This window comes from Ixodes scapularis, unplaced genomic scaffold (genome assembly GCF_016920785.2).
Source record: "Ixodes scapularis isolate PalLabHiFi unplaced genomic scaffold, ASM1692078v2 PGA_scaffold7__128_contigs__length_106722199, whole genome shotgun sequence".
Taxonomy (NCBI): Eukaryota; Metazoa; Arthropoda; class Arachnida; order Ixodida; family Ixodidae; genus Ixodes; species Ixodes scapularis.
In genome coordinates, this window is record NW_024609882.1 from 50,828,765 (window position 1) to 50,840,770 (window position 12,006).

The window sequence follows — 12,006 nt, forward strand, 5'->3', positions numbered from 1 at the left end:
ACTGACGTGATATCTTTTGGTCAACGCGTTTCCGCAAGGTAAAAAGTGTTCACGCCCTCCTGTGTCTGATCGCTCCGAAGATATACGCTTCGATAGTTTTTCACGACACCGCAGCAACCATCCGAAATTCGTTCGCTGCGTTACTGGAGCTTCTAGGTGAGCATCTTGCACCGCAACCTTCCGTTATTGTGGAGAGAGCCAAGTTTTACAAGTCTCGTAACAAGACGACGAGTCCATCGCCGATTTGGAAGCGGAACAGCAGGGCCGGGCGCAGAGTTGCAAATTTGAATGCTTTCTTGAGGAAACCCTTCGCTACTGTTTCGTGTACGGCCTTCGTCGAGAAGATATGCAACGGTCACATTCACAAAAAGAAAAAGCTAATTTTGCTAAAGGCCATCGAGAATGTTTCCTTAATCGAGACCGCAATGAAAGGTGCACCGTAGACCTATGCCAGCGGATCAACAGTACTTGTCCACAAGGTTCGGGTCAGCAAGGAGACTCCAGAACAGTTTAGCTGTTTCCGCTGTGGCTGGGCTACTCATCATAGTGATGCTTGCCTCCACGTCGGCTATACATGTTTCAACTGTAACCAGAAGGGCACATTCAACGCGCCGGTCTTTCGGGTAAACAGAAGCCGAGGAAAGCAAAACCACGGTGGCAAGTAAAAGTCTGTGCGTCCAAGACGCGGTATCCCTGCAAGTAGTAAACACCGCAAGTCTGAACCTAATCACCGTGCCCATGAACGTTGACGGCGCGAGACTTACAATAGAGTTCGACACTGGCCCAGCGGTCGTTGTCTCTTGGTATAAATTCCGGAACCTGTTCTCAAAAAAAAGCTGCAGCCAGCGACTCCAACACTGCGCACATGTACACGATTCCTCGTAAAGACCAATGATCTGGTTAAAGTCATCGTAGAACACAATAACCAAAGTAAAGAGCTCTCGTTGTATGTCGTTAAAACAAGGGATCTACATTGCTTGGCAGAGAATGGCTAAGGGAATGTCGACTAGACATTAAAACATGGTATCTGTGAACAAGCTCGATACGCCTGAAAGCTTGAAAAAGCTGCACGCTTTGTTGGACGAACACAGTCACCTGTTCAAAGATGAGGTCAGCATCATTTCAAAGGATCAATCCGAACGTTCTTTTGTAACCGCTTTCAGTCCAAGTTTTGCAGGCAAGAATCCTTCCCTTCGCACTGCAGGCAGTAATCAAACATAACTTACGAAAAAAGAAAAGACTGGGAATATTACGCCCGTGACTACCAGTGACTACGCAACACCATTAGTACAACTAGTCAAGAATGACGGTAGTATTCGCATTTGCGGCGACATCTAGGTGTAACTAAATCCTTGTCTCGAAGTGGACCGATATCCCCTGCCGCGCAGTGTTCAATAGGTTATGGCCCTAGCAGGCGGACAGGAGTTCTCAAAAGTTGACCTCAATCGGGGTTGTCAAAAGGTGATAATGGACGACAACTCGAAAATGTTTCTAATACTCAACACGCACAAGGGATTGTACAGTATGAACCGTCTTGTTTTTTTCATCTCATCGGCGCCAAGCATTTTCTAACTAATATTGGTAACATGCTCAAGGGCTTAAATGGCGTGAGCTACTGCCTAGATGCTATCCTGACCACCGGAAAGTCGAAGCAAGAAACTCTTAGCAATCTTAAAGCTCTCATGCCATGCGACGTGACAAGTGATCGTTTTTTAAGCACGACATACGTTACCTAGGTCACGCCATCAGCGCTGAAGGTGCCTCCGCATCTCCCGTGAAAGTGTCCCCTCAGCTCAATCCACCTGCTCCGAGAAACAAACAGCAACTGCAGTATTACCTTCGGATGGTTAACGACTACTGGAAGTTCGTTCTACAACTTTCCACGCTACCACACCCGTTGTACAAGCTGCTGAAACAAGGAGAGGAATGGATGTGGGACGAAGTTCGTCAATCGGTCTTTCAGAAAATAAACGCGGCGATGACTTCTCCCTCGTTATCAGTCTAGTACCACACAAAGAAGCCCTTGCAGCTCGACTGCAATGCATCCCAGAATGGCATAGGCGCTGTGCTTTCGCACATATCGCCCGATGTAGCGGTTAGTCCTCTAGCTTACATGTCGCGTACTTTGTCGGACGCTGAAAGAAACTGCAGTTAGACCGAGAAAAAAGCCTCGCTCTCGTTTTCGGCACAAACACTTTTTATGCCTACATCTACGGCCGCCTCTTTACTCCGATAACTGACAACAAGACTTTTCAAACTATTTTTGGCCCTAAAACTGGCATTCCCGTAATGGCAGCTGCGCGATTTGCAACGCTGCGCAGTGACGTTGTAAACGTTCATCTATTCACTCCAGTTCAAGAAATCAAGTGAAAATGCTGAAGCAGACTGCCTGCTAAGCTTGTCGCTTGACATAGTGAAAGATGAATCCACAGAGGGAATCGAAACCTTCTATTCGTTGCGCATGGGGACAATGCGCATCTCGTGCCACGAGTCGTGACCTATTGTTGAGCAATTCACTCGATGTGACAAGCACGTGCTAGCCGTCTTATGCCACTAATAAGGAAATTAATTCCTTTTATGGACGTCTGGAGCTCACGGTGCACCAAGGGTGTCTGATGTTTAGCATGAGAGTATGTCGTACCTCCAAAACTTCGTCCTCTCCTGCTAGAAGAGATTCATCAAGGTCACCCAGGTATCGTCAGAAGCAAGGAACTAAAAGGGAGAGGAGCTACATCCGGTGGTTGTCAATTGAAGATGACTTAGAAAAACAAGTGCACGCCTGTAAAGAGTGCCAGCAACAACGAAGCGAGGAAGCTTCAGTGTGCTTCCACCCGTTGACTTGGCCGACATCACTCTGGCAGAGTCCAGCTGAGTTTTGCGGTACACAGCAGGGGCAAAATGCTTCTGATCGCCACAGACGCATACTCAATATGAGAAAAGTTCTACGTAATGAAAAACAAAAAACAAAAAAACAAGATCAAAGCACATGATACAACGTCTTCAGGACTTATTCTGCCGTTTTTCTGTGCCTACAACAATTGTGACCGACAGCTGATCACAGAGCGTCTCCACAGAATTCGAAACTTTTATTAAGAATCAAGGAGGTCGTCACATCATGAGCGCTGCATACGTCTGAGAAACTATGCACTCGCGGAGAGGTTCGTTCAGATATTGAAGTCTGCACTGAGAAAAGAACGACCACATGCATCGACAGAGTTCACAGGATAAACCTTTCCGCTGGCGTACCGCAATACTCTTTACACGATCACCAAGGAAACGCCAGCGGTATTGCTCTTAGGCAGACAATTTTGCACAATACTGGACGCCGTGAAGATTTCAGTTAAGAGGAGAGTAGGACATCAAATGCTCGTCCAGGCTATACACAGGGAAAAGCACGACAATGGAATTTCACTGTGAACGACAATGTTCTCGTGATAAATTATAGAGGCTCCGAGAAGTGAGTGCCAGGTACGATTTTGAAGCAGGCTGACCCAGTCTCGTTCTAGGTTGGAGACACCACTGCTCGGGGTACATGTATCTGGCATAGTTACTATTACCGGATGCTCCATTATTATAGAGGAACTATGCAAAACGTAGCTAATGAATTCTTTCGCGATCTTAGGGACGCAGAAAACATAGCCAACGACCCTGTGGTAAATAATTTTACATTACAACCACCTCGCAAACAGTAGCCAGCGACCCTACATTGAAACAGCGCTACCCGACAATGCAGCGTCTTCCTGCGTACAGATACAAAGCATAGCAATTCACGATCTTCGAGTGCTTTCTTTTTGGTTTCCTTAGAGTAAAGAGATAAAAACGTAAAGTATGCAAAACGTGCACGTGCCATATGTGTAGCGTGCGCGCATGCTTCTTGCGCGACTGCATCGACTGACTGAACACCTGAACGCATGCATACATAAACGTTCCATGAGGCTGATCACTGTATTTTGTCTCACCTTAGCAAGGACTAACTTCGAAGGCTGTGCAAGTGCGAGCGGCTTGCCTTGACTGCCTTGACTGGAGCTATCGCTGCACGAACGCCCGTGCAGCCGCCGAGGCTTCATCCAAAGCAACTAGCTCACGCTTTTATTATGCGCTGCCACCAATAGTTTAGGGTAAGGTGAGACGAAGCATAAACCCGTTTGGGTTCGTACCTAATCAAATACACAAAATGAACAACATACTCAGCTTGCTTAATATCATGACGTTCAGCCAGTACGAGCAAAATTTACCGGCGACATTGTTTATCGCATTACGTCAAAATGAGTCAATATGCCGCCGACGCGACATGTTGACGCGATGTGCGGTCGTGTAGGCAAAACAAACTTGATTACGCTATTCAGAGAGTGCAAATCGCTGGAATTTTACAACTGTTTGACGAGCGGCTCTTGGAACCGCTACTGAAGAACTCTGAAGCAGCGATGTTGCTCCGATTTCGCGAAGCGCTGATAAACAGCGCCAGGGCCATCATATCGCGTTCACTGGTGGATAAAAGGTTGTTCAATTATCAGCGGGATAAAGCGAAAGGCCGAGGGCATCTACAATAAAACGGGCAAAGCCGCTGCGAATGCTTGAATAAATGAACACGTTAGGGAATGCAGCCACTTGCCGCTAACTATATGCATCCCGCCAACTGGATAATGGGCGGCTGCGGAAAGTGTGATTGATGCGTGAATACAAAAAGGTAATTGAAATGAATTAATTAAAGCGTAGTCACGAGCTGTCGTGTACCTAAACGTACAAATCACGCGTCGACACGGTGAAAACAACGGCTGCGACGGGATATATTTATCAAAATGGTAAAGTGGATAAAACTCCTCACAACTGCATGCAAATGGGCGAAAAATATTAATGGTCGATGTCCTATCAAAATTCAAAAGGTACATAAGCTATTTGTACTACCGCACCCTATTTTATTGCAAAACAAGTCATACTGAAAAAAAAAAAAAAACATTCTAACGTCAAGAGTCATGCAGATGAATGCGTTATTCCTCTTGACGTAAACGTTCTATTCATGAATCATTTTTCAGATGTATATTGTGGGGTGACTCCTTCTGAGCGTGGCAAATTTTATGATTCATTGTTGAGTTTTAATTTCGATAGCGGGTGGAGGGGACTTATTTTTTTTTTTAGATTAATAAAGTATGTAAAAACCACGCAATGTCTTCCGTTAAAAAGAAAAAAAAAGACGCACTTTTTTCATTTGAATTTTGGTTGGGATTTTTTGTATTTCTTTTTAATATTGTCTGGTGGGAAGGGGTTTTGAGTCAAGATTTCAAACTATAATGTCAATCTAAAAACTTCGAAATATTTTGTTAGACACGTGTTTGTGTTGTATTCAGGATGTAGTCTTCTCTCAGTATTAAATAATTTTGGTTAAAGGATGAGTTTACTCTTATTAGTGTTGTCGTCGCGAGTGCAGTAATATTGATGGTCTGTATATCCACGTTTCATCTAAAATACTTAATTTCACCGTAACTCAGAGCACAGTCAAAGGCTAATAACACAGGCGGCGGAGACCTGAAAAAAAAGCACACCGGAAAACTGTCCGATACGGAGGAGAGCTCAATGGCCTTTTGACGAATGCGGAGAAAAGCTCACCTGCGAATCTACGAATCGAGCGTTCACTAAAGTGAAATTTGTTCACTCACGTGATTTTCCTACCCACACCCTAGGGAAAGGCGGGGGGGGGGGGGGACGTTGGTCGATGCGGGAAAACAGTCATGGAGTAGAATTTGGATTGATTGAAGGGCCGGAGGTTCTCCAAAGACCACCTGTAGCAGTGGTCAAGGTCTGATTAGTGGGAAGCGTATGAGGCAGGTGTCTTGATAGGGTGTAGGTGGGCCAAATCATCAGCGTAGAGGAAAGGTGTGTAGGAGAGGTGGATTCTGATATCATCTATGAATAATATGAAAAGAGTTGCTTCCAATACATTACCCTGAGGCACACCAGGCGCTACAGGGTAGGAATCTGATAATACCCCTGCGAAGCGGACGGGCTGAATATATTCACTGACGAAGTTGTTCAGTAAACGCAAGAGGAAATTGTTCACTGCAGCACGGCGGAGCTCTAGATAATGATGGTGGTTAGTACGGTCAGATGCCTTAAAGATGTCCATTTAAACAATCTCGTGCGATGTCAAAGAGTCGATATAGTCACTTGCTTTGTGCGTTAGGAAGGCGAGAGCGGTCTCACATGATCGGTTCTGCCGACAGCCATGTTGGGCTAAGCTTATGAGGTCTGAGGGCTCGAGATGGAGTAGGAGCAGCTTCTCGTGAGCAGTTTTGAGGTGCGGCAGGCAACGGAGTTTCAGTCCACAGGATGATAGGAGTCTGGCTCATAGGAGGGGAGGGTAGTCTGGCTCATCGGGGGGTAGGCCTTCAGGATGAGAATCACATGTGATACCTTGCAGTCGGTGGGGCGGACCAAGATTTAAAAGAACACACTCAAGCATTCGGAGCGGTGCAGAAGGCCAGGCAGAGTATCCTTTTTGAAAACCAGAGGGTGGAGGCCATCGTGGCCGGCACGCTGATGTACGTGTAGTAGGAAGAGGGCGTCAGACAGGTCATTCTCTGTGATGGTTATCCTCCTTAGTATTTTGGCACGAGCAGCAGACGATGTGGACACATTTGAGTAAGCGACGCGCGGGCTTGATTGGGAAGGTGCTGACCAGAGCGAGGAGACATGGCGGTCGAGGAGACAGGCACAGGGGCCCTCGCTGACATTAAGCAGGGATCAGCTGAGGAGCGTCGACGTTGCGAGTTAACATAACTCCAGAAGAGTTTTGTGTCCTTCATCGCCCGGGCAGAAATCTCCTCTACGTATGACCTTTGAGCTAGGTAGACCACTTTATTGATGGGTGTTTGTAGTATCTTAGCCTTGAGATAACTGCGATTGCAACGTCGGTGCTTGTCGCGGCGAAAGGGCCTGTGCTTCTGGTGTGTAAGAGCAATGATATCACTGCCGATCCAAGGTAGGGTACGTTTGCGTCGAGCCTTGAATTTAGGGACACGTTCTGTAAAGATAATTGTCACAATATCATAGTAGAGCTCATACATCTCGCCAGGCGAGGATCAGCTAAGCACAACACACCAGCAAGCGTAGTGAATTAGGTTTTTTTCGGGTGGAGGTGTGTCTGTGCGACAATAGGTACGGATCATACGGGACTGTCGACCAATAGGAGGAAGGTCAATGTAGTATTGCACGTAGAGGACCAAGTGATGACAGCGGTCAAGGTTTTCCGGAACGGAACGCATTGTGATAATGGCTGAGTTTAAGACGAATCAGAGGTCTAGAAAGGAGGGAGTTCCGCAAAGTCGATGGGTTCTAAAATTTAGAACCGATCGACTAAAATTTAGAGCCAGCGCAAAGTCGATCACTTCTAAAATTTAGAACAGAGAAGATGATGGAGATTCCGCTTAAACATGAGTGGTTCAGTCAATACAATGGATGTGTTGATTAGAGTCCCCTGTGAGAAAGATATTTACAAAATACACTTTTTGAAAGTGAAAGACTTCAAGAGAGAGGCAGGTCGTACGAACTAGTGCGGAGAGAAGGCTAGCAATACACACATGCAAGAAGTAACGTGCGGGAACCAAAACACAATTCTCGGAACAGGGCCTCAATGTCGCCATTTTCCAGGTCGGTGCCTCGCCGGCAGCAAACAGTCGAGGAAAGGACGACCATGACACCACCTAAACGAGCGCCACTGCGACGATCTTGGCGGAGTAACATATACTCATCACAGTGCACCAGTTAGCCATCGTGAACCAAGGCATCAAGCAAGGTATCAGAGAAAGCGAAGAGTGTACCGCGCGGAGGTGATGCGAGTAGGGTAGTAGTCTCCTTCGTCTTGTTGCGGACTGAGCGATCGCAGAAATACCGGAAATTCAAATGGTTGCGGAGTTGGCGGTTGTTTCCTGGGGCGAGCGGCCCGGATGCGACGGGCTGAGGGGCAGAGTCTGTGGCAGGATGTGATGAAGCAGAGCAAGCACACTCGGAGAACTCGGAGTTTAAGGGAGGAAGCTGTCACACTTCACACAGCTATTCTTCATTCTACGATACGAGTTGAAATACACGGAGAGCGAGATAAGTCCACAGTTTCGGTGATAGCACTTGTAACAACCATCAGATTGGAGCGCTGCAACGGACTATAAAGGCCGGTTCGCACATACAGCGGAGCGCTCAGTTCGCGCTCCATGAGCGCTGGAAGCGGCGCTCATGTGGCGCCGACTTGCACGTGACGTAGCACTTGGTTAGCACTTCAGAAGCGCTCCCATTAGGCGCTCAGTTAGCGCTTCAGAAGCGCTTCTGTAGGCGCTTGGTTAGCGCTTCAGAAGCGCGTTGTTTGCGCTCTCACGCTCCTTGTGCCGTGCTTGCTGCTGCGGCAGAGCGCGTGCCCGCAGATTCCGTGTTTGTCTTTCCTTTGGCATTGAAAGAAAAGAAATTAAAAGAGCCGCTCTCCAAGCAAAGGGTCGGGCGGAAAATCTAGAGTCATAAACTATGAGCCACTAATTGATTGCGTTCGACCTCATCGCTCTCCATTCGGTATGCGTGACCCTGGTTAAAAAAAAAAAAAACGCGCAGTTAAAAAATAATCACCTTCGAAAGAGCTTTGTGTCTCGGTCCCTCAGCCTGCGAATAAGGTTCGCCGGATACCCGTCGGTATCTTGGTGGCTAAAGATTTCGCGCACCCAGAAGGCTCTTTTGACCGTTAAATCGTCCACACACATATGCACTAATTGTGTATGTAAGAGCATTTGTCGCGTTTGTATTTCAGCGTCCCACATGTCCGCCATCTGTTGATGCGCACCCAGCCACAGGAACCGAAACCCCAGTGCACGCACTAATCCGCAGAAATAACCGCCGAGGAAAAAGCGCTAACAAAGCGCTACTCAATTGCTAACAAGGCACTACTCAATCGCTAACAAGGCGCTACTGAAGCCCTAACAAGAGGCTACTAAAGCGCTAACAAGACGCTACATAAGCGCTAATCGCGAGCTATATTAGAACTAAGCATACCTCGGCAAACCTCACTCATGAGGGCCCTCACTCACCCTCACTCACCCTCATCTTCACAGGTGAGGTGAGGGTGACTGAGTTTCTGAGTCAGGAAAATTCATGAGTACTAGTGTGAGTGAGGGCCGTGAGGGCCGTGAGGGCTCTGAGGGCTGTGAGGGCTGTGAGGACCGTGAGTGCGTGAGGGCCGTGAGTGCGTGACGGGCGTGAGGGGTATGAGGGCCATGAGTGCATTAGGGGCTTGAGGGCGGTGAGTGGCGTGAGGGCGGTGAGTGGCGTAAGGGCCATGAGTGCGTGAGGGGTATGAGGGCCGCGAGGGCGGTGAGTGCGTGAGGGGTCTGAGGGTCATGAGTGCGTGAGGGGCGTGAGGGGTGTGAGGGCCGTGAGGGTAGTGAGTGTGTGAGTGGCGTGAGTGCCATGAGTGCGTGAGGGGCGTCAGGGTGGTGAGTGCGTGAGGGCCCCCTTCATACGGAGCAACTTTCTCAGCAATTTTGGTGTTGCTGCTGAGTTGTTCCCTAGCTTTCCCTAGATCACCGTGCTCTAGGTCGACACAAATTTCTGAGATCGGGTCCGGCTTGGAACAAGCGAGCAACTCGGAGCAATTAGAAGACGTTTGAAGCGGCTGCATCTAATCAGGGACGCGATATTTTCACGTGATATCTCGTGCCGGTGATGATGACAACAAAGGACTTGCTTCTGGTTTGAAATTTATTGTTTTTAGAAATAAACTGTTTCAGAAAGATGCATTAGTATTCTCAACGAGATTTAAATGCCTAAAAACACGTTTATAGTCCGTAATTGTGTGTCTAAATAGTGCAAGGAAAATAAAATTTTATGATGATGACGGCAAATTGCAGCAATTGGTTGCTGCGTGTGAATGCGGGCGGTCCGTGTTGCTGGTGTTGCGACGTCCAGTTTCTGGGCGACATTGCCCCATCTGAAGCGGGCCTGGGTGGCGTGAGGGCCATGAGCGCGTGAGGGGCGTGAGGGGTATGAGTGTGGTGAGGGCCATGAGGGCGGTGAGTGCGTGAGGGGCGTGAGGGCTACGAGTACGTGAGGGCCGTGAGGGCGGTGAGTGCGTGGGGGTCATGAGTGAGTGAGGGGCGTGAGGGTGGTGAGTGGCGTGAGGGCCATGAGTGCGTGAGGGGTGTGAGGAGTGTGAGTGCGTGAGGGCCGTGAGGACGGTGAGGGGCGTGAGGGCCATGAGTGCGTGAGGGCCGTGAGGGCGGTGAGTGCGTGAGGGGCGTGAGGGCCATGAGTGAGTGAGGGGCGTGAGGGCCATGAGGTTGGGTGAGGGTGAGTGAAGGGCTGAAGGTGAGTGTAACTGTGAGGATGAGGGTGAGTGAGGGGCTAAAGGTGAGTGTAGCTGTGAGGGTGACGGTGAGTGAGGGGCTTAGATGAGTGTGGCTGTGAGGGTGAGGGTAAGTGAGGGCGACCTAAAATGCCGACCTCTGGAACTAAGTGCTCACGTAGCGCTAACTCAGCACTCCGCTGTATGTGTGAACAGTCCTCAAAACAGTGCGAAGAGCAGCGTGGGCATGCGAGTCCATGGCCAGGGTTCAGGCAGATGTCACAGGCAATCAAGAGAAGTGGTGCGAGTGATCGACTCGAAGTGCGACCGGCCGGCGCCGGAAGCACCCTAGGCCTAGTTGGTAAAGCGGCGCCTCGTTGAGAAGGATCGGTTCACACTGAGGCAAACTGCATACCTAGGGTGGTTATTGTGCCTCCAGAGAGTTTGGCCCTTGTCGTGACGACGAGTGAAGCACACACAGAAGGTGCTGCAAGCAATGTACGGCGGACCGGTGGTCGTTGGCGGCAGCAGTGAGGCGCCGTCTTGTTCGGGAGTATTCGCATAGCAATGAGAAAGATTTTACTTTCACTGAAGATTCTTCTAAATAGTAAAAACATTTCTCTCCTGCCAGATTCTTGTTCAGACGAATATATATTCATTATTTATATTCATTGTGGTATCACAGTATTCATGCCGTGGCTAATATTTGCTTACGTCGCTTTTTGCTTTACTTGGTGCTTTCTTAAGGAAATTCCGGGATACTTCATTGATCCTTTAAACTATCATGAACAATTCAGAGTTCCAGAAACTCTGTCGGGCATCACGCATGCATCTCTGCCCCCCCCCCCCCCCCGCAGAAAAGAATTACCTTCACACACACAACCTAATTTTAATACCTAATGAAACAATTGGTTCACTCAACTGAAGTATGCTGGGATGCCCTATGCGCATGCGGTCAATCTGCACTTCACTAGTGAAATATATTTTTCAAATATAAAGAAAAAACATCCAGTAGCACACCAGGCGTTGCCGGACGAAAATGATATAAGTAATTTCAATACAACGCTAATTAACAATAATAACGGGGGGAAATATATCTAGTGCAGAGGACTGCAGCTTGATTAGTTTTTGGATATTATTTTTATGCGATGACCTTTTATGTAGCATACCGGCACCGCATTGCCCAATTTTTATATTTGGTTTCACTTCTTACCTTATTCGAACAGAAACTAAAAGGGTCGTATTTCCTCTATCCCGGCCACGTCAGAATTAAATATGGTAACATTCACGCGAAGTCGCTTAACATAAAAATACAAAATGAGGGCTACAGCCACGGTGGAGAATAAAAGTCAAGATTACCTAAATCGTGATTTAAATTAAACCGTTTCTACTAGGAGTTAAATCAAACCTTGCTAGCAAAAATAGTCTCAAAATATGTATATTGAAGTATATATATATATATATATATATATATATATATATATTAATTTTCTACTTTTTGTATGGCCCTATAATATGAAATAAAATATTCATCACACAAGACACAATCTTAATGGACTGAACACGAAAAAAAGCAGTGGTCTTCGGGGCAGATCTATGCGTTGAGCTTTATTTCTACCTCCGAATTCATTCCTCAGTTATGGCATATATCTTTGCAAAGAAATCAAACCGCGAAAGATGGAAACGAAATCTGA